General features: G+C 36.9%; 1 pseudogene; it reads left to right on the forward strand.

Moving 5' to 3' along the window:
- Window positions 1-6,463: 6,463 nt before the first annotated feature.
- On the forward strand, window positions 6,464-7,287 carry LOC102871197 (annotated as a pseudogene).
- The last annotated feature ends 16,432 nt before the right edge of the window (window positions 7,288-23,719 follow it).

Genomic DNA, 23,719 nt, shown 5'->3' on the forward strand with positions numbered 1-23,719 from the left:
TTGTGCGGGGAGAAGGGTGCAACAATGAATGAATGGAATTCCAAAATCTCTGTAGATGTTCATTGAAATGAAAAATAAACAAACTAAATTTTAAAAAAAGTGAAAAAAAAAACTTCACTGAATATAAAATTTAGAAAGAATATAAAATGTGTCCGTTTTAGAGTAAATATAAATTTGAGGATTTTCTTATTGTTATCTCCAATATTAAATTTGTTGAAAGCTTGCATAAGTTATTTGAGTTGTTGTTGTTAAGCGCATTGAGTCGCACACGACTCACAGTGACCCTCTGAAGGAGAGTCCTCAACGCTTTTGTGTCTTTCATCCTCTCTCCAAGGTTTCCAGAGGCAAGCTATTACGGAAGTGGATATTAAAACGTATTAAAAAGAAATTTGCTTGTATCTCTTGTTCTTTAAAAAAAAAAATCACATAAAAAAGAAAAAAAAACCCAAAAAACAAAACAAAAAATTACATAAAGCCTTAGCCTTTATGCAGCTCTTATTTGCACAATTTTGCTACAATTTTTTTTCTTCTATCCACTTCCAACTCTACTACATAAAAAAACTGTACTAGATGCAGAAATAATGTGGTAACATTTTAATGATTCAACTCTGAGTTATGATGAACTCATATAGAATTAAAGAACATTGACTGATCATGTACCAATTTCAGGTTCATTGGTAACTTAAATATGTTGGTGAATTCACTTTATATGTTAAGTACATTCCAAGTTATATGGCCTATCTTCTAACACTATATTACATAGTGTCTTATTGTGATTTTTCCCATATAAACCTAGGGCTATGTCTTTTTGCCAATGTTTTCAATGTGCCTTCCACTTCCTTCTTCTCTATCATTGGCTCCTGCTCATATGGTACTTCTTGAAATTTTTCAGTGTCAGTCAGTACTTTTTGTTTCTCTGTGTGTTCCCTCCATCTTCTTTTGATGTTTTCTGTCTCATTCCATATATGTGTCCTCAAATCTCTTGTTACTCATAGCAACCTTATGAACAACAGGCCTGTTCTTTGCTATATCTTGAAATAATTTCATTGTCTCTGGCACATTTATCTCCAATAGCTCAGTCACTGAGACAATCCATCTCATCCAGGGTCTTCTCTTGCTCTGTCCCTCCACCTATCCTGCATGATATCCTTCTCTAAGGACTGCTTTTTCCTGACAACATGCCCAAAGTGTGTGAGATGGAGCTTCAAAATCCTAACCTCCAAAGAGCAATCTTGTTTTACCATCTCTAGGACAAACCTATTTGCTCTCTTAACAAGATGGTATGTTCAATACTCTTCTCCAGCACCAAAACTCAAAGGCATCGATTCTTCACCTATCATTTTTAGTTATTGTCCACTTCTCTCATGCATAGCAAGTAATTACAAAAATTCTGGCTTGGATCATGAGGAGCACCTTGTATCTGGATTCGCATCTTTGCCTTTAAGTACTCTGGAGAGGTCCCTGATGGTAGATTTTCCAAATGCAATTTGTCTTTTGATTTTTGACTATGAAGCCACTCAAGCTGAAGCTGTTAACAATCTCAAGCTCTTCTATGTCTATCATGATGCTACCAATTGGCGCAGTGGTGAGAATATTTTCTTGATATTAAACTTTAATCCATATCAAAGTCTGTAGCAAATGCCTCAGATCCTCTTCAGTTTCAGCAAAAAAGGTTGTATCATCTGCATAACACAGGTTGTTGCTGAATCTTCCTCCAATTCTGATGCCACATTCCTCTTCATAAATCCCAGCCTCCTGGATGACCTGGTCTGCATGTAGATTGAAAAGGTATGGAGATGGGATGCATCCCTGATGCACACCCTTCTTGATTTTAAACCATGCAATGTTTCCTTGCACTGTTCTAATGACTACCTCCCGGTCCAAGTATAAGTTTCTCATGAGCACAATCAAAGGTTCTGGGATTTCATTTGTTTTTATTGTTAGCTGCAAATTTTTTTGTGATCCACACAGTTAAATGCCTTTTTAAAAAAAATTTAGTTTATTTTTCATTTCAATGAACATCTACAGAGATTTTGGAATTCCATTCATTCATTGTTGCACCCTTCTCCCTGCACAAACCCCTCCCCCCTCCCCCTGTAAATGCCTTTTTATAGTTAATGAAACACAGACATTTCCTTAGTATTCTCTGCTTTCAAATAAGTTCCATTTAATGTTGACTATAATGTCCCTTGTGCTTCAGTCTCTTCTAAACCCAGCCTGAACATCTTGCAGTTCTCTGTTGATCAGTTAATCAACATACAGTCATTTTGGGGTCATCTTCAGCAGGATTGTGCTTGCATGTGATATTAATGATATTGTTCTGTAATTTTCACACTCGGTTAGTTGATATTTTTTTGGAAAGGGAATTAATAAGGATCTCTTCAAGTCAGTTGCCAGTTAGTTATCCTTCAAATTTCTTGGCACAACCTAGTGAATGCATCCATAGCATCATCTGTTTGTTGAAACTTATCTATTGGTACACCATCTATTCCTGAGGGCTTATTTTTGCCAATTGCTTCAGACCAGCTTGAACTCCCTCCTTCATCAACTTGCCTCTTGATCATATGTTGTTTTCTATGTCAGCCAATTTATTTTGTTATAATGATTCTCTGTACTCCTTCTATCTTCTTTTGATGCTTCTTATGTCATTTACATTCTACCTATAGTATTGAAAGTATTGAAAGTCAAGGCTTGAATTTGCTCTTCATAACATCTTCCAGTATTTTGACTCAAGGCTTAAATTTGTTTTTTGGTTCTCTCAACTTAAGAGATACAGAGTGAGTTCTTCCCTTTCTACCCTTCAATTCCAGTTCCCTACATATTCCGTAATAATACTTTGCTTTGTCTTCTCAAGCTGCCCTTTGAAATCTTCTGTTCAGCTTTTTTACTTAGCCACATTTTTCCTTTGTTTTGGTTTCCCAATGCTCTAGTGCAATTTTTAGAGTCTCTTTTCATATCCATTTCATTGTTTTCTTTTTTTCTCCTCTTTGTAATGACCTATTGCTTTCTTTGTGGTCTTTCTTAGATGTAATCAGTAGTCTATGCCTTGACCTTTGTTGGACAGCTGTCTAGCCAATGGATTGTAATAAATCCATTTTTGTTCTCATGAGGGGTGACCCAGTACTGTGGAAACTATAAAACAATAACATTACTATCATATGTAAACAAAGTAATCCTGAGTGAAGATCATTCAAAGAAATGTTCCAACAGTATATAGATAGGGAACTGCCAGAATTTCATTTACGATTTAGAAGAGGCTGCAATAGAAGGATATCATTACTAATGTCAAATAGATCCTGGCTTAATGTAAAGAATACCAGAAAATGTCTATTTATATTTTACTGGCTGTAAAAAGACATTTGACTTTGTGGATCATAACAAATTATGGCTAACACTGGGAAGAATAGGAATTCCAGAGGACTTAATTAAGCTCATGTAAAACCTATACCTAAGCGAGGAGGCTGTTGTGTAAACAGGGCAAGGGAACACTACATGGTTTAAAATTAATAAGGGAATGCATCAGGGTTGTACTTTATTGCCATATCTATTCAAGCTGTATGCTGAGCAAATTATTCGAGAAGCTGAAATCTATGAAGAGGAATGTGGCATAAGGATAGGAGAGAGGCTCATCAGTTACATGCATTATGCAGATTACATAACATTGCTTGCTGAGAGTGACGAAGTCTAGAATCACATGTTGCAGAAGATAAAAAAAATTATAGCCCCCATGTATATTGCAGAAGATGAAAAAAATACAGCCTTCAATATGGATTACTCTATCTCAATGTCAAGAAAGTAAGGTTCTTACTACTACATCAATTGTCAGCATCATGATGGATGGAGAAAGATTGAAACAGTCAACAACTTCATCTTATTGTATTCACAATTAATACTCTTGATACCAGCTTCTAGGAAATCAGGAGACATATTTCACTGGGAAAGTCTGCAATTAGGGACCTCTAGAATTGTTGAAGCATAATGATGTCAGTTTGAGGAATAAAATGCATCTGAGAGCTAGATAATCAATAAGGGTTCCAGGAAAACAATATATGCCCTTGATCTTTTCTTTTGGAGAAGAGTGCTGAAGATCCCATAGACTGTGGCAAAAGAACAAACAAATAAATATCTTGGAGAGAATATAGACAGAGTGCTCTTTAGAGGCAAAGATAATGAGGCTTCATCTCACATATTTTGGGCATGTTGCTAAGAGAGACATGATACTCATAGAGGTAAAGGGCTAGGGAAGGAGAGGAAGACCCTCAATCAGGTTAACTGTCACAGCGGCTATTGCAATGGGCTTAGCAGTTTGTGGCGAGTAAAGGAGAAGAAGACATTCAACTAGGTGGATTGATACAGTAACTGCCACAGTGGGATCTACATGGGTACTACGAGTCATACTTGACTCAATGGTACATAATAACAACAACCACCTTTGGATTGACAACTTAATTCCTTATCACTAACCCACCAAATCTTCCTAAAAAATTGTGCAAACAATACACTAACTCACAATAGTTTTTTTTGTTGTTATTAAGTGCAATTCCCTGTGCACTACAACCTAGAGCTGAGCTGATTTTACAAGAGTTATTCTTCTGAGAGCAGGCAAGTTTTATTCTTATTTTTTCTGGGAGTAGTTTCCTGACCTGTGATCTGCAAAACTGAAAATACTTTTCACAACAACAAAATTCAAAGAATATTTTTCATAACTTGGCAGATTTATTCATAACTTGACAGATTTAAGTGAATTCATAGCAATTTGTGTAATTATATCTCTTGTTCCCCTCATCTTATATTGTAAAGTGGAAGATTTTTGTAGATGAACACAATCTCAAGTGTTATTCTTTAGTTCCTTTTGTCACTAGTATCAGTGTTCAAGGGATCACATCTTGCTTTGTTTTTTGTAAAATCTACCCTCAAATGCTTGCCTTGGATTTTAATGACTGGTTTATTAAATGTCATCACTCCAGGAGAGGAATACATGAAAGCCTCATCAAACGTCATCAAATTAATTTACACATTGCTATGGAGTCACAAGCAACTTTTGGCAACCATTGTTTCAGTTTTTCAGAGCCTACAATTGACAAGGGAGGAGATTGCCTATCCTTCCCCTGTAGAATAGCTGGTGAATTTTAACTGTTGGAGTGGTGAGGTCTTTTCATCTGGCAATTAGAGTAACCTCCCCTGAATCAAGTACCTCCAGTCTGTCTCATACCTTGAGATGAGTACATTAGTACAGCACTTGTCTGTCAATCTTTTGTACTGAGGTAACTTGTAGATATTCATGATGCTGAAAGATATACCATCAGTGTGCCAACTGCCATAAGGGTCAGCTATAAGGGACAGGTTTTAAGAGGGCTCCAAGATAAATTAAGAAATAGGACTGACCATCTACTTCTTAAATATCAGGCTTCTGTGAACTCTGTGAACCATAGCACAAAATTGTAGTGGTACATCCCAAATGAAGAAAAATAGTGGCATGTGTTCTTTAATAATTAGAACATAAAATGTCTAAAACATGCATCTAGGAAAAATAGAATTTGTGAAAAATGGAGTGGAATGCATGAACATTGACATTCTAAGTATTAGTAAGATGAGATGGACTAGCTTTGGCCACTTTGGATCAGATAATTACATGGTATATTATCCTGGGAATTAAAAACAGAACAAGAATGATATTTCATTCATAGCTAAAAAAGTCAATTTTAAGTTCAATCCTGAAGTACAATGTTATGAATAATAGGACATTACCCATACATGTGTAAGGAAGACTTGCTAATACTTATTAATGTTAATGTAAAGACTTGTTAATGTTAAAACCTTCAAATATGTACTCCTACAGCTAAAGCCATAGAAAAGGAAACTGATTTTTTTTCCCCAAATCTTACAGTCTGGAATTAACCAATCATGCAATCAAGATGTGTTAATGATAACTGGTGACTGTAATGCCAAAACTGGAAATAGTAAAGAGGAAAAGTAGTCAGAATGTATGGACTTTTGGTGACAGAAATGAGACTGGAAATAGAATTACCAAATTTCATATGCTAATTCATTGCAAATATCTTTTTAGAAAACAAACAAACAAACAAAAACAGTGGCTTTAAACATAGACCTCACCTGATGGAGTGAATATGAATCAGACTAATTACATCTATAGAGAAAAATGGCTGGAGAAGCTCAATATCAGCACTCAAAAGTAGACCAGGGCAGATGTGTAACCATAAATTACTAATGTGCAAGTTAAAATTAAAGAGTCAAAGAAAGCTAAAATAACTCTATGAGAAACAAAATATGATCTTGAATCTATTCTACCTAAATTTAAAAATCATCTTAAAAATAGATTTGGGCGGCCAGACTGAGCGAGCGTCAGCGCCTGTGGCGTGAGGGGAAGCTGCCTGCAGGTCCCCTTCGCCTTCCCTTCTCTCGCCCTCACTGCTCCCTCCCCACCGCGGAGCAGCACCATGTCATGCCAGTGGCCAAAGTCAGTAAAAAGGAGCTCAACTCCAACCACGACTGGGACGATGAGACCTCAGAAAAAGAACAGCAGGAAGCAATTGAACATATTGATGAAGTACAAAATGAAATAGACAGACTTAATGAACAAACCAGTGAGGAGATTTTGAAAGTAGAACAGAAATATAACAAACTCCGCCAACCGTTCTTTCAGAAGAGGTCACAGTTGATGGCCAAAATCCCAAATTTTGGGTAACATTTGTCAACCATCCACAAGTGTCTGCATTGCTTGGGGAGGAAGATGAAGAGGCACTGCATTATTTGACCAGAGTTGAAGTGACGGAATTTGAAGATATTAAATCAGGTTACAGAATAGATTTTTATTTCGATGAAAATCCTTACTTCGAAAATAAAATTCTCTCCAAAGAGTTTCATTTGAATTAGAGTGGTGACCCATCCTCAAAATCAACTGAAATGAAATGGAAATCTGGAAAGGATTTGACGAAACATTCAAGTCAAACGCAGAATAAAGCCAGCAGGAAGAGACAGCATGAAGAACCAGAGAGCTTCTTTACTTGCTTCACTGATTATTCTGATGCTGGTGCAGATGAATTAGGAGAGGTCATTAAAGATGATATTTGGCCAAATCCATAACAGTACTATTTGGTTCCAGATATGGATGATGAAGAAGGAGAAGGAGAAGAAGATGATGATGATGATGAAGAAGAAGATGGTTTGGAAGATATTGATGAAGAAAGGGATGAAGACGAAAGGGAAGAAGATGAAGATGATGATGAGGGAGAAGAAGGAGAGGAAGACGAAGGAGAAGATGACTAAGAATACTGATGGATTCCAACCTTTTTAAATTTTCTTCAGTCCCTGGGAGCAAGTTTCAGTCTTTTGTTGTTTTGTTTTGTTTTTTTCCTCCCCTCTCTTCTTGTGCTCAGTCACCCCGTTCTTGAGGTCTCTTTTCTCTCCTTTACACCATGGTTCTCAGCTTTAATTTTGGGGGAAATACCTTGGACAGAATACAGTGGGAAAAGAATCTCTACCCCTTTCTGTTCCAAATTTTTTATCCCTTCCCATCTCAACAGAAATATGGAATCAACACACCACCACCACCATACTCTATGGGAAAAAAGAAAAACTTTCTGCTCCCTTCACTCTGCTGGAAGCTGGAGGGTGCTAGGCCTCTGTGTAGTGGTGCACAGAATTCTAGCTTTTTTTCCTCTCTCTGTGTATTGGGCTCAGAGATTACACTGTGTCTCTATGTGAATATGAACAGTTAGCATTTACCAACACGTATCTCTCTACTTTCTCTTGTTTAAAAAAAGAAGAAAGAAACTTAAAAAAAAATGGGGTTATAGAAGGTCAGCAAAGGGTGGGTTTGAGATGTTTGGGTGGGTTAAGTGGGCATTTTGGACAACATGGCTTCTCCTTTGGCATGTTTAATTGTGATGTTTAATGGAAATCCTTGCAGTTTAAGATGACACTTTTAAAATAAAATTCTCTCCTAATGATGACCTGAGCCCTGTCACTCGATGGGAGAATCAGCAGAACCTGTAGGATCTTATTTGGAATTGACATTCTCTATTGTAATTTTGTTCCTGTTTATTTTTAAATTTTCTTTTTGTTTCACTGGAAAGAAAAGATGATGCTCAGTTTTAAACGTTAAAAGTGTTAAAGTTGCTTTGTTACAATAAAACTAAATGTGTACATGAAAGAAAAAAAAATAGATTTGAAGAATTGAACACCAATTATTGAACCAAAGGAATTGTGGGATTACATCAAGAGTGTCATCCATAAAGAGAGCAAATTGTCATTATAAAAACAGAGATGAGGAGAAAAAAATACACAACCAACAAAACCCAAATTGGATGTCAGAAGAGACTCTGAACATTGCAGTAGAGCTTCAAGAAGCCAAAACAAACTGGGAAATAATACCAAGGTAAAAGAACTGAACTGATTTCAAAGGACAGCTCAAGAATACAAAGTATTATAATGGAATATGTAAAGACCTTAAATTGAAGTTAAAAAGTGGAGAACTCACTCTACATTTCTCAAGCTGAGAGAATGAAAAAAATAAATAAGCCTTTAGTGACACTAATAAAAGATGATAATGGTCAATTTATTGAATGATCCAGGAAGCTTCAAAAGAAGATGGAGAAGAGACACTGTACCAAAAAGAATTGACTAACACTGAAAAATTTCCTATACAAGCAGGAGCCAGTAGTAATTAAGGAGGAAGTTGAAGCTGAACTGAAGGCCCTGGCAAAAAAATAAGGCCCAAGAAATAGAAGAGACATGATTAATATGTTTCAACTAACATATGCAGGCCTAAATGTGCTCACCAATCTATACCAGGAAATTTGGAGGACAATAGTCTGGCCAACTGATTGGAGTAGGTCCACATTTGCTCCCATTCCTAAGAAAGATGAATCAACAGAATGTGGGAACTATCAAACAATATCATTATTATCACATGGAAGGAAAATATTGCTGAAGATTGTTCAAAAATGACTAGAACAGTACATAGATAGGGAACTACCAGAAATTCAAGGAGGATTTAAAAGAGGTTGTGGTACCAGAAATATCATTGCTGATATCAGATGGATTTTGACTAAATATAACAAATACCATAAGAATACTTATGTTATTTTGATTATGCAAAATTATTTGGATAATATCAAGTTATGATTAACATTGAGAAGAAAGGGAATCCTAGAACACCTATTTGTGTTCATACAAAACCTATACTGAGACCAAGAAGCTGTTGTGTAAACAGAGTAAAGGAATATGGCATATTTTAAAATTGAGACTGGAGTATATCCTCTATCTCCACACCAATTCAATCTGTATGCTAAGCAAATTATTCAATAAGCTGAACTCTATGAAGAAGTATGTGACATCAAAATCAGATAAAAACTCATCAATAACTTGCATTATGCAGATGATGCACCTGCTTGCTGAAAGTTAGGAGGACTTGTGATATGTGTTGCAGAAGAGCAAGAATACAATTTTGCATAAGAACTGCATCTCAACATCAAGAAAACAGACATTCTTACCACTGGACCTAAAAGCAGTATTATGAGAGATGGAGAAAAAAATTGACATTATCAATGATTTAATCCACAGTCAACACCCTTACTACCAACAGGCAGAAAATCAGGAGACCTGCACTGGGAAAGTCTGCAGTCATAGAACTCTCCAAATTTTTGAAGAGCTGTGATATCAGTTTGAAGACTAAGGTGCATCTTATTTAGGCCATGGTCTTTACAATCACTCGCTATGCATCTGAGATCTGGACAATGAATAAGGATGACAGAAGAAGAACTGATGTCTGCTAGCTGTGCTGATGAAAAAAAAAACACAAATATGTCTTGGAACATGTTTAGCCAGACTGTTCCTTGGAGGCAAAGATGTTAAGCTTCATCTCACATACTTTGAGCATTTTGCATGTAGAAGCTATTCCTTGGAGAAGGACACCATGCTTGGAAGAATGGAGGATCAGCAAAAGGAAGGAAAACGTTCAGCCAGTTGGATTGACACAGAGATTGATGAAACAGGGTTTAGTGTAACAGGAACTGTGAGGAAGCTACAGGATATGAAAGAGTCAAATCTGTCGTTCATAGGGTATCCCTGGGACATACCCCACTTGATGGTACCTAACAATAACCCTGAGTCATTTTTGGCTTCTTGGCATCAGAGTCTCTTCTGATATTAATTAATATTCAAGAAAAATCTGTTCTTAACATGGTTTTTAAATTCAGGTTGGATAGACTTAAAGTCATATTTTGTTTCTCATGAATTTGTTTCATTTTCTTTAGCTTAAATTTGAGATGATGGTCCATTCCACAGTTAGTACCTGGCCTACTTTTCACAACTAATACTGAGCTTCCCCATGATTCTTTCCATAAATGTAGACAATCTGATTCCTGTGTAGTTCATCAGGTGAAGTCTTCTTGAGTGTAGTCATTGTAGGTCTTTTTTATGAAACGTATTGACAATGAATAAATCGTTGCGTTTATAAAATTGTATCATTCTATCTAAAGCCTCATTTCTTTCACCAAGTCCATATTTTCTGATCTGTCATTCTTTTTCTTTGTTCCCAACTTCTGTATTTCTGTCACTAATTATTGTTAATGGATCATGTTTGCATGATCAATCTACTTCAGACTGGTTGGAATAGTCTATTTCTTCCTCTTTGGCTTTAGTTATTTGTGCATATATTTGAATGATAGTGGTATCAACAGGTCTTCCTTGTAGGTATGTGGGATAATACATGGTTCAAAAGTAAGAAAAGAGTGCTCAAGAGCTGTGTCCTTTCTCAATATCTTTTCAATGTATGTGTGGAAAAAATAATTTTTGAGACTGGAAGTTATGGAAGAATGTGGCATCAGACTTGGAGGAAAACTCATCAACAACCTGTTATATGCACATAACAAGACTTTGTTAGCCTAACTGAAGGAGGACTCAAAGCATTTGCTGAAAAAAGTAAAGGACTGTAGTCTTCAATATCGATTGCATCTTAACATGAAGAAATTAAGATTCTTACCGCTAGGCCCATTGCCAGAATCATAACAGATGAAGAAGAGTTTGAGGTTGATAACAATTTCATATTTCTCAAACACACAATCAATACTCTTGGCACCAGCAGTCAGAAAATCAAAAGACAAATTGCTTTAGTAAAGTGGGCTGTCAAGGACCTCTCGAGAGAGTTAAAGAGCAGTAATATCAGTCTAGAGCCCACGATAGGACTGATTCAGGCCGTGGTCTTCTCAATTGTTTGCTGTGCAACTGGGAGCTTGACAATGATTAAGTATAACAGAAGAAAAATTGATCCCTTTGAATTGTGGTGCTGAAGAAGAGCATTGAACATATTATGGACTGCCAAGAGAGTAAACAAGTCTGTCCTGGAGAGGGTAGAGATGAATTTCTCCTGGAGGCAAAGATTTTGAAACTCTATCTCATATACTTTGGGCATTATGCCAGGATGAACCAGTCATTGGAGAAGGACATCATACTCGGAAAAATGCAAGGTCAGTAGAGCAGAGGAAGACTCTGAATGCAAGAGAATGGCTCAGTTACTGTGGCAATATGAGTAGGTGTGTCAGAGACAGTGAGATTGCCTCCAGATATGGCAGAGTCTAGAGTCATTGATTATAGGATAACTATGAGTTGTAGTTGACTCAATGGCACAAAGTAACTCTGAATCAGGCACATCTTAGTCTTTAAACCATCATCATTACTCCGTAGTACTTTGGAGAGGTCCTTGCCAAAAAATTTGGAGGACAGCTACCTGGCCAACTAACTGGAAGAGATAGATATTTGTTTCTATTCACAAGAAAGGTGATACAATAAGAAGTGGAAAATATTAAATAATAGCATTGATATCACACAGAAGAAAAATATTGCTGTAGATCATCTAAAAACAGCTGGAATTTTTCACTGTCAGAGAACTGCCAGAAGTCCTTGATAGATTTACAAGAGTCTATGGCATGAGAAATGTCATGGCTATGTCAGATTTATCTTAGCAGAAAGCGCAAAATATTAGAAGACTATTTGTGTTTTATTGATTATTCAAAGGCATTTGACTTAGTGGATGACAATAAACTACGGTTAATATGCAGGGAATGAAATTCCAGAACATTTAATTGTTCTCATTCAAAACTTATATCTATCCCAAGATGCTACTATATGACAAAAGCAAGGGAACATTGCTATTGTTATTCTTATGTGCAATTGAGTCAAAACTGGCACATACTTGAGCCTTCAGTGAGTTTCTAGAGGCAGTTAATCATAGAGGAAGAGACGGTACGTCTTTTATTCATGGAGTATCTGATTGGATTTGAACTATGTACTTTTAGTTTGCCAGTGAAACTCCTTATCATTGGACCACTACATGTTTAAAATCAAGAAGAGTCCTTTAGGATTTTTTCCCCTTTCTCCATACCTATGGACTATCTCAACCTCATGAAAACAAAAATCCTAACAATAAGACCAATAGTCAAAATGATGATAGATGGACAAAGGATTGACACTGTTAATGTTTTTATCTCGCTTGGATCAACAATCAACACTCTTGGGACTAGCAGTCAGGAATTCAGGAGACATATTGCATTGGGAAAACTCACTGTGAGAAATTTATCCAAAGTGGTGAAAAGCAATGATGTCAGTTTGAAGATTAAGGTGTCTGATTTGTACTGTGGTCTTCTCAATTGCCTTTGACACATTGAGAGCTGGTTAATTTATAAGGATGTCAGAAGAATTGATGCCTTTGATTTGTGATGCTCGAGAATATTACTGAATATCCCATGGACTGCCAAAATAATAAACAAATATGTCTTGGGAAAAGTGCAGCTAGAGTGCTCCTTTGGGCAAAGACAATAAAAGCTTCATCTCTCATACTATGAACATAGTAGCTAGATGATTATATTCTTTGGAAAAGAACATAATGCCTGGAAAGTAGAGGGTCAGTGAAGGAGAGGAAGACCCCCAGTGAGATTTATAGACTCAGGCACCTGGTCAGTGGGCTGTTGTGTATCAGAGATGATGAGGATGGAACAGGTTTGGGAAAGTTCATATCAGTGATTCACAGGGTCACTATGAAGCATACTTGACTCAGAGGCACCTAACAACAACTATTCAATTTATATAATGAGCAAATCATTAGAGAAGTTAATCATTATGAAGAAGAATATAACATTAGGATAGAGGGAATAGTCATCAACAACCTGCATTATTCAGATGACACAAACTTGCTCACTGAAAATGAGAATGACTTGAAACACTTGCTACAGAAGATCAAGGACAATAGCTCTTTACAATTACATCTCAACATCAGGAAGACAAATAATCCTCGCCACCAGGCCAATAACCATCATTCTAGATGGAAAAAGATTTAAATTGTCAACATTTTCATATTATTTAGATTAACAGTCAACAATTGTCTAAGAATTGTGTTCATAGAGTCACTATGAGTCGCCTACAACTTGATGGCACTTAACAACAGCACAACAACAGTCAAGACGTTTGTAGCAGCAAGGTGTTGCACCTGGCTTGACCTGCAGTCAAGAAATAAGCCAAGTCTAAGAAATGTAAAGATATTTTTCCCAAATTCATTTAAAATTTGTATCATGATTATATTCAATATCACAATTTTAAAGCTTTATATTGTACTATCTATCTTTTAGTTAATCTGATAAACATTTTTTGAGGACATTAAAAAAAAAGAAATCAAGAAATGTGCAAAGGGAGTCTGCTGTTAGGAATATCTCCAAAGTACTGAGGAATCATGATATGAGTTTAAAAACTAAGGTTCATCTGATCCAGGTCGTGATATTTCCCATCACTAGCTATGCATCTGAGAGTGGGGCATTAGTGAATAAGGATGACAGAAGAATTTATGCCTTTGAATTGTGTTTTTTTTTGAGGTGAGCACTAATTATCCCATGCACAACCCAAAGAACAAGCCAGTATGTCTTGGATAAATGGTGGTCAGAGTGCTCTTTGGAGGTAAGAATGGCAAAACTCCTTCTCATATTGTTTGAGCATGTTGTTAAGAGTAGCTATTCCTTGGAAAGGGACATCATGTTGAAAATATGGAGGGTTAGCAAAAAAATATCCTCAACCAGATGGATTGGCACAGTAATGGCAGCAATGGATTTGACTATGCCAGAGGTGATGAGAATATCAAAGGATAGGACAGGACTCAAATCTGATGTTCATAAGGTTTTAATGAATCATACTTGACTCATAGCACATAACAATAATAACTTAACTGAAGACTTTCCCAATGCAACATGGCTTGATTTTCTGACTCATCATACCAAGGGATGGCACAGGATAGGAAAGGAATAACATGAGTTGTTCATAGGTTGCTAAGTCTTACTCAAGTCGATGACACTTAACAACAACAACTTTGTGTTTCTAAAAGTAACAACTGATGGAATGATGCATATAGTGTAAGGACACACAAATACTTCCTTTTGGTTTGCATGTTTCATGATTCATTTTTGTGGTGTTTGGAACAGCCGCTGTAAATTACAATCAATACCAAATGTAAATTAGCATCTTCAAATAGATATATTGACAAAGACTGTTAGACAAATAATTAATTAACCACCAAACAAAAGTTTTGTTTTTGTGATCTTTTTTTTTAGTCAAACATAAAACTTTCTGAGTATTGAAAAGCCAAGAAAAGTTATATAGATTTGGACCTCTCTTGTCTCCACTTTAAGATTGTCTGTTCTATTTTCCTTTTTGTTAACAACTCATAAAACCAAAATATGCTTTTCCCTTTGTCGTTGTTGTTAAGCATAGTTGAGTCAACTACAATACATAGTAACTGTATGGACAATTGGTCTAAACCCTAACCTCTCTTGTGCCAATTTCTATCTGAGTTGAACCTACCCTTATAAGCAATTGTATCATTTCATGTAACTGAGAGACTTTCACTCTTTCACTGACCCTCCACCTTTCTAAGTATTTCTTCCAAGGACTACCCCTTCTAACAATATAGTAAAACCATATGACACAAAGTTTCACTCTCCTTTCCCAGAAAGAACACCCTGGCTATACCTTTTTCCAAAGCAATATGCCTTTTGATTTTCTGGTTGCTAGTGCTAATGGTATTGATTGTGGATCCAAACAATATGAAGTCATTGACAGTATGTAGTCCATCTCTATCTGTCATGATGTTGTCTATTTATCTAGTGGTGAGGTTTTAGGGAGTTGGTTTTTTTTAGGCATAGATGTAACCCCAATTGAAGGTTATATTTTTCTATTCTTTTCAGCAACTCTTTCAAGTCCATCACTCCCTTAGCAAGTTGTTGTGTCAGGTGCATAATACAATTTACTGATGAGTTTTCCTTTGATCTGGTGTCACATTCTTCTTTCTAAAGTTCAGACAGCAAGAGGATGCAGCCCATAGACCTGACTGCCTGTCCGAATGTGCCATTTTTGCTCAGGCATTCAGACAGACCAGAGCCAGCAGCCAGGTGGCATTCAGACAGACCAGAGCCAACAGCCAGGCGAGTACAGCCTGTAGTCCTGTCTGCCACCTGCCTGCATGCACTATCCTTGCTTGGAAGTCCAGGCCAGTGCCAGTCAGCGAGTGGGCAACTTGCAAGCAGCCTAGAGGCCTGCTTACTTTCCCTTTGTTGCTGTTAGGTGACATCGAAGTATAAATCATAATGACCCTATGAGCAACAGATTTGAACCCTCTCCTATCCTGTGCCATCTTCACAGTCTCTGACACACTCTAGTCTATCTCTACAGTCATTGTGTTAATCTGGCTTCCTCTCTTTTACTATCCTTTCACCTTTCCACATATGAGGTCCTTCTCCAAGGAATAGCCTCTCCTAGCAATATGCACAAAGTATGCACAATGAAGCTTTGTCATTTTTTACCTCCAGAAAGCATTATTACTGCACAAGAAACATAACTGTTTCTTCTTTTGATCATCCCTGGGATATTCAGTTCACTTCTCTAACACCACAACTCAAAGACATCAATTCTTCTTATGTCATCTTTATTCACTGTCCAGTTCTCAGACACTGAGTTACCGAAAAGAACTTATCCCTTTAGTTTCTTTGAAATTATTTATAGTTTCAGAGCATTAAATCAATGCGTAGGGACTACCTGTTGTGTACCATAGAGTTAATTCTGACATATATTGACAGAGTATCTGTATCACAGGGATTCCATGACTGTAAATCTTAACCTTAACAGATAGCTGGGTGTTTTCTCCCACATAGTGAGTGACAATTTTAAACCACCAATATTTTGGTTAATAGTTCTTAACAATTATATCATCACGGTATACCAAACATTCTCAGCCAGAAATGCTTTGGAAGAAAGTTCTGATGATCTGCTTCTAAATCATTCTATTCTTGAAAACCCACAGATCACTGTTCTACTCTACACCTGTCATAGTTGCCATGAATCAAGATCAACTCATCAGTGACTCGTTTAGTTTGTACCAATTTTGGTTAGATTTAGAGAAAATATGGCATACATGCTTTCATGATACTGGAAAACAAAATTGACTGGCTTTTAGAAGGCCAGGAAAAATAAGAACTTAAGACTTAAAGTGAAATCAAAGATTATCATTTGAATGAATTAATTACATCATCCTCTTTGATAAAAAAATTCCTGCTTATAAATTCCATCATATATATGATGTTATGTACCATACAGTCAGAACCAACCTATAACTGATCCTCTAGTAGGTTTTCAGAGGCAAGTGATCAGATGGGGAGATTGCCCGTTCTTTTCCTGTGGAGCAGCTGGTGGACTCGAACTACGTGCTTTTGGAATTGCAGCGCAACTTCTTGCCACTAGACTACCACAGCTTATATTTACAAATGTAAAAATTTACATTCTTGTGCAGCAACTGTTTTAATTTAATTCTCAAAGAAAAGACTTTTCTTTTATTGTCCACTCATAAAGTTTAAATTAGCCAGATTTCTACAACACGACAATCACGCTGCTGAAAATCAGCCACAGTTTTGATTTACAGGCCTGTAAAGAATTACTTGGTAGCAATCAGAATGAATTGTACACCTTATGCCCAAAGCTTTCTCATATGGTATAAACACAAGCAAATGGTATGGTGATTCTCTGTGATTGCACTAGTTGGGGGGAATTTAGACGCAACAGCCAAAAACTAGCAAAAGGTATGCTGTCTTCTGGATTAAATGTCACAAAATAGCTAAATATTTGTACACGTAGATATGTAGACTCTATACATTCTAATTTTTTGTACTGAATGAAGAATGCATTCCTAATCTATGGCGCTGGGAAACAACTGCTTTTAGGAATACAGCACCATATGGTATACAGATATTGAACTTTAGAAGGAATTCAGCACATTTAGTGAAGCTTTCCAATTCTCCACAGAAAAAATCTATTCTTCACATGTTTTTGTTGGGTTGTGTTTTGTTGTGTTTTTTTTTTTTTTAATAAGGGGAATATCCAGCAATGAGAGGGAAATAAAGTCAAGAGAATTTTATTTTCTTGCTTGCTAGAAAACATTTCCTCCATTTAAAATGTGTAACATGCTTTGCAGACAAACTTTATAAGTTTTGCATCAACTGGAATTTTGTGATTTGAGTGAGATTTTAAAAAACATTATCCTTTTTTCAACCAATCATTCAAACATGTTTTGTTCCATAGCTTCAATTACAAAACACCAAATATCTGATAATTTCTTCATTTCATATTGTCTTTCCTTTCACCTCTTTGTCCCATATTGGCCTTCCTTTCACCTATCTTATGCCTATTTTTTATTAATTAATTTTTTCTCTACTCTTCCTACTCTGCTCCCTAGTAACCACTATTGATCAGTAACCTAGCTTGATTTTTTGTGCACCTACACTTTTCCTCAGGATTTTAGAACATGGGCTTTACATAAAACCTTTATGTGACTGACCTATTTCACGTAGCATAATGTTGTCTAAACTCACTCATGCTGTGTAGCATTTTACAAAATCCTTCAATGTTTAGTACTTTATGGAATGACTGTAGTATAATTTTCCATTCATTCATCAAAGGAAATTTTAAGGGACACACCAAATGTAATATAAATGAATCAAATTAAAAAAATTAAGTAAATAAGTATAGCTTAAAGCATAAACAACACAAGAACTCAATAATATGGTGTTCTTACTCAGAGTATCAGTGCAACTTTATGAAACATATACCTGTAAGCATCAGTTGAGATTTTGAAGGATACAGTCTTCATATTAGGATATGTTCAAAGATGTAAAAGAAATAAATAAATTACACATGAATAGTTATTTTAATTCCTTATTTTAAAAATATATAATAAAATGTGATGGATATAAAAAGAAGGAGGGGAAAAGCAAAACAAAACAAAAAACTGTAATAGTAACAAACTTATTCAAAGAATCTAGGAATAATATTGGTTGACTTTCTCTTCAAATAAATTATTTAAAAAATCAAAACAATAACACCAAGCTATTACATTCCCTTGTTATTGTTATGTACCATCAATGAGGAAACAACCCATATCTAAACCTCTAGCAAATTCACAGAGGCTGTAAATTTCAAAGGAAGATGTAGCTCATCTTTCTCTTACAGAGCACTGGTGGTTTTGAACTCATTCACATTCCCAAGAAAGATGACCCAACAGAACGAAGAAATTATAGAACAATATCATTAATATCACATGTTGTTGTTGTTGTTATGTATCATCAAGTCATCTGTGACTCACAGCAACCCTATGTACAAAAGCCCTAAACTCTGCCCTATCCTGTCCCAATATCACCATCCTGACACACCCACCCCCAGTTACTGACTCAATCCATCTCAATGAGAGCCTTCCTTTCCTGCGCTGTCCCGCCACTCTCCCAAGCATGACGTCCCCCTTCAAGGACTGGTTTTTCTTTGCAACACATCCAAAGTATGTCAGATAAAGCTTCAGAATTCTTGCCTCCAAGGAGCAGCCTGGCTTCACCCTCTCCAGGACAAACCTGTTCATTTTCTTAGCAGTCCATGGTATATTCAATACTCTTCTCCAACACCACAGCTCAAAAAGCAAAATATTGCTGATGATCATCCAAAAAAGACAAGGAAAGGGCATTGACAGGAAACTTCCAGAAGATCAACTGGTAATTTAAAGAGGACTCAGCCTCAAGGATAATTGCTAATGTCAGATAGGAACAGATTAACAACAAAGACTGTCATAAGAATGTATTTTTGTGTTTTATTGACTCTGAAGGAGTATGTGACTGTGTGTATCATAACAAATTATGGATAACATTGAGAAGAATAGGAGGAACTCTAGAACACTTCATTGTGTTCATGCTAAATTGATATCTAGATCAAGGAGCTGTTTTAAGAATGGTACAAGGGAAAAATGCATTGTTTAAAATCAAGAAATGTATAAATCAGGACTGTATCTTTTCTTCATACCTACTTAATCTGTATGCTGAGCAAATAATTTGTGAAGCTGGACTCTTGGAAAAGGAATATGGCATCAGGATCAGAAAAAAAGGGTCATCAACAACATGCATTATAGAAATACACAAACTTGAAATGTTTGCTGGGGAAAACCAAGGACTATAGCTTTGGATGGACTACATCTCAACATCAAGAAAGCAAAGGTCCTCACCACTAGGCCAATTTGTAACATCATGATAGAATGAGAAAGGTTTAATTTCTCAATGATTTAATTTTGCTTATATCAACAATCAATACCTCTGGTACCAGTGATCAAATGACGAGAAGACAAATTGCATTGGGCAAGTCTGCTGTCACAGACCTCTGTAAAATACTGAAGAACAATTATTTCAGTTTGAAGACTAATGTGAGCCTGATTCCCACCATGGTCTTTTCAATTACTTGCTACATGTCTGAGAGCTAGACAATGAATAAAGATGTCAGAAGAAGACTCAATGCCTCAAGGTATGGTGTTGAAGAAGAGTACTGAGTATTCTACAACCTTGCCAAAAGAACAAGCAAAAAATTTTTTTTGGGGAAAAAAATTTTTTGTTTTGGAAAAATTTTAAAAGTACTTTCAGAATGCATGGTCCTGGGATGAAAGGATAACAAAATTTCATCCCATACTTTGGACATGTTGCTAGAAGAAACTATTCCCAGGAAAGGGACATTACACTTGAAAGGTCAGCAAAAGACAGGAAGACTTCAGTAATATAGATTGACAGAGTGGATACAATAAGAGCTCAAATGTGACTTTATGAGGGTGACACAGGACAGAATAGGGTTCAGATCTATTTTTAATTAGGAATAGATGGTATACCAATTGAAGTATTTCAGCTAATAGATGCTTCCCTGGATGTGCTCACCAGGTTGTTCCAAGAAATATGGAGAACAACCACTTGGCCAACTGAGTGGAAGAGATCTATATTTGCTCCCATTCCAAAGAAGGGTGACCCAACTGAGTGTGGAAACTACGGAACAATATCATTGATCTGACATGCAAGCAAGATTCTACTGAAGATTATCCAAAAACTAAGGGAACAGCACATCAGAAGAGAATTGCCAGGAAGTCCAGGTTGTGTTTAGAAGGGGTCGTGGTACTAGGGATATTATAGCTGGTGTTAGATGGATCTTGGTTGAAAGCAGGGAATACCAGAAGAATGTCTATCTGTGTTTCATTGATTATGCAAAGGCATTTGACGGTGTGGATCATAACAAACTGTGGCTGACTCTGAGAAGAATGGGAATCCCAGAACATTTAATTGTGCTAATACGAAACCTATACTTGGACCAAGAAGCAGTTGTCAGAACAGAGCAGGGTAACACTGCATGGTTCAAAATTGGGGAGGGTGTACGCCAGGGATGTGTCCTATCTCTATACCTTTTCAACAGATTAGCCGGGAGGCTGGGGTCTATGAGGAGAATTGTGGTATCAGGATTGGTGAAAGATCTATTAACAATCTGCCTTATGTAGATGACACAACCCTGCTTGCTGAAACTGAGAAGGACCTCATGCACTTGCTGCAGAGGGTCAAGGACTGCAGCCTTCAGTATGGACTGAGGCTTAATGTTAAGAAAACAAAGATTCTCACCACTGGACCAATTGGTAGCATCAGGATGGATGGCGAAGAGACTGAGATTGTTCACAGCTTCAGTTTGCTCGGCTCCACAGTCAACACTCTTGGCACCAGCAGTCAGGAAATAAAAAAAACGTATTGCGATGGGAAAGTCTGCTGTTAGGGACCTCTCTAAAGTACTCAAGAGCAACGGTGTCTCTCTGGAGACTAAGGTACACCTGACACAGGCCATGGTCTTTGCAATCACTTGTTATGCATCAGAGAGTTGGACAATGACTAGGGAGGGCAGAAGGAGAATTGATGCCTTTGAGCTGTGGTGCTGGAGAAGAGTATTGAAGGTACCATGGACTGCTAGGAAAACAAACTGATTCATTCCGGAGAGGATTAAACCAAGCAATTCCTTGGAGGCAAGGATTCTGGGGCTTTGTCTGACATACTTTGGGCATGTTGCAAGGAGGGATAGGTCCTTGGAGAGGGACATCATGCTTGGGAGAGTGGAGGGAGGGCGCAAGAGGGGAAGACCCTCTATGAGATGGATTGATTAAGTGACTCGGGTAATCAGGATGTGTGTGTCAGGGGCAGTGCGATTGGCACAGGATAGAGCAGGGTTTAGGGCGGTTGTACATAGGGTCGCTATGAGTCGCAAAAGACTCGACGGCACATAACAACAACAACAACAACTATAAGTCATACTCAACTTGAAGCCACCTAGCCATAACAAAATACAACTCCTATTCTTGTACAATAAAAAGTTAAATCTATGATCGTTGTGGTTTTGGGCTTTCCTCCCAGGTCAGGTCTCGGATCCACCTTCAGGTGATTTTTGTTTATGGTATGAGATGTGGATAGTGTTTTTGTGTTCTACAGGTGGAAGTCCAATTTTGCCAGCATAATTTCTTGAAGAGGGTGTCATTTCCCCACTTGAAAGCTTTGATTTCCTTGTTGAATATCAGTTGACCATAGATAGCTGGGTCTATTTCTGGGTTCTCAATTCTGTTCCATTGGTCTATGTGCCTGTCATTGTACCAGTACCATGCTGTTTTGGTTACCACTAATGTGTAGTAGGTATGAGGTCAGGGAGTGCTATGCCTCCAACCTCATTTTTGTTTCTCATAAGTGTTTTACTTATTCGTGTTTTCTTGTCTCTCCAAATACATTTCATACTTTCCCTTTCAATCTTCCTGAAAAATGAATTTGATGTCTGGATTGGGATTGTATTGGACATGTAGATTGCCTTAATAGGATTGCCATTTTCACCATGTCGAGTCTTACTATCCATGAACAGGGCACATTTTTCCATTTCTTTAGGTCTTTTACTGTATCTTTCAAAAATTCTTTGTAGTTTTCTTTCTATAGGTTTCTTGTATCTCTAGTAACATTCACTCTCAAGTATCTCAATTTTTTTGTGGTTGGCTTTGTAAATGGCATTGCTTTCCTTATCTCCGTCTCTGAGGTTTTTTTGTTACGGTAGAGTAATCCTACTGATTTTTGGATATTGATCTTATATCCTGCCACTCTACTAAATTTGCCTATTAACTCTAACAGGTGTGTTTTTGTTTGTTTGTTTTTTGGTTTTTGTTTGGGTTTGTTTTAGTTTTAGTTTTTGTTTTTTAAGTCATTGGGCTTTTCTGTGTACACTATCATATAATCTGCATATAGCAACAGTTTAACCATTTCTTTGCTGATCTGGATACCTTTTATTTCCTTCCCTTGTCGTGTTGCTGTAGCAAGCACTTCCAATACAATATTCAAAAGAAGAAATGGGATCCAGCTTAGAAACTCTAGTCCAAAGTATAAAGAGACTGCCAAATACAACCAGAAATGCACAATCTAAAGAGGATAAAATTAGTGCATGGGACCTTCTAAAGATTAAATCTCTGTGCACATCAAAAACTTTTTCCAACAGGGTGAAAAGAAAACCTACAGACTAGAACATTTGGTAACACCATCTCAGACATGAGTCTTATAACAAAAGTTTACAGCATACTCCTGGGCCACCACAAGAAGAATACTGATAATCCAATTACAAAATAGGCAAAGGATATTGAAAGAATTTTCACAGAGGAAGATATTCAAATGGTAAACAGACACATGGAGAAAATGCTTCAAATCACTGCCAATAAGAAAGATGCAAATCAAAAGCACAATGAGGTACCACTTCACTCCAATAAGAATGACAAAGTTTAACAAGGCAGCAAGTAATACATGTTGGAGAGGGTCTGGCAAGAAAGGAACTCTTATACATTGTTGGTGGGGTTGTAAAATGGTGCAACCATTCTGCAAGGCTGTTTGGTGCTTCCTCAGAAAGCTGAACATAGTAATTCCATATGACCCAGTTATTCCACTACTTGGGATATACCATGAGAATATGAGAACTGAGGCACAAACTGAGATTTGTACCCAATGTTCATAGCAGCATTATTCACCATCACCAGAACATAGACACAGCCCATATGTCTAACTACAAATGAATTTATTGAGAAATTATGGCACATTCACAGAATGGAATACCATGCACCACGCAGGAGCAATAACTTTGTAAATTATTACCTAACTTGAGAGGGACTGGAGAGCATTATTCTGAGTGAACTAACTCAGTCCTACAAGGATAAATAGTGTATAAAGCTGTTATTGTAGAATTAGTGTAAAGATCCAGGAGGGGTAGCAGAGGCTAGAAGCAGAGGGATGTGGATGTCCTGGAGGAAGAGGAGATTAATCATTGGATT

Source organism: Elephantulus edwardii, unplaced genomic scaffold, assembly GCF_000299155.1.
Source record: "Elephantulus edwardii isolate Elephantulus edwardi_28Jun2011 unplaced genomic scaffold, EleEdw1.0 scaffold00058, whole genome shotgun sequence".
Taxonomy (NCBI): domain Eukaryota; kingdom Metazoa; phylum Chordata; class Mammalia; order Macroscelidea; family Macroscelididae; genus Elephantulus; species Elephantulus edwardii.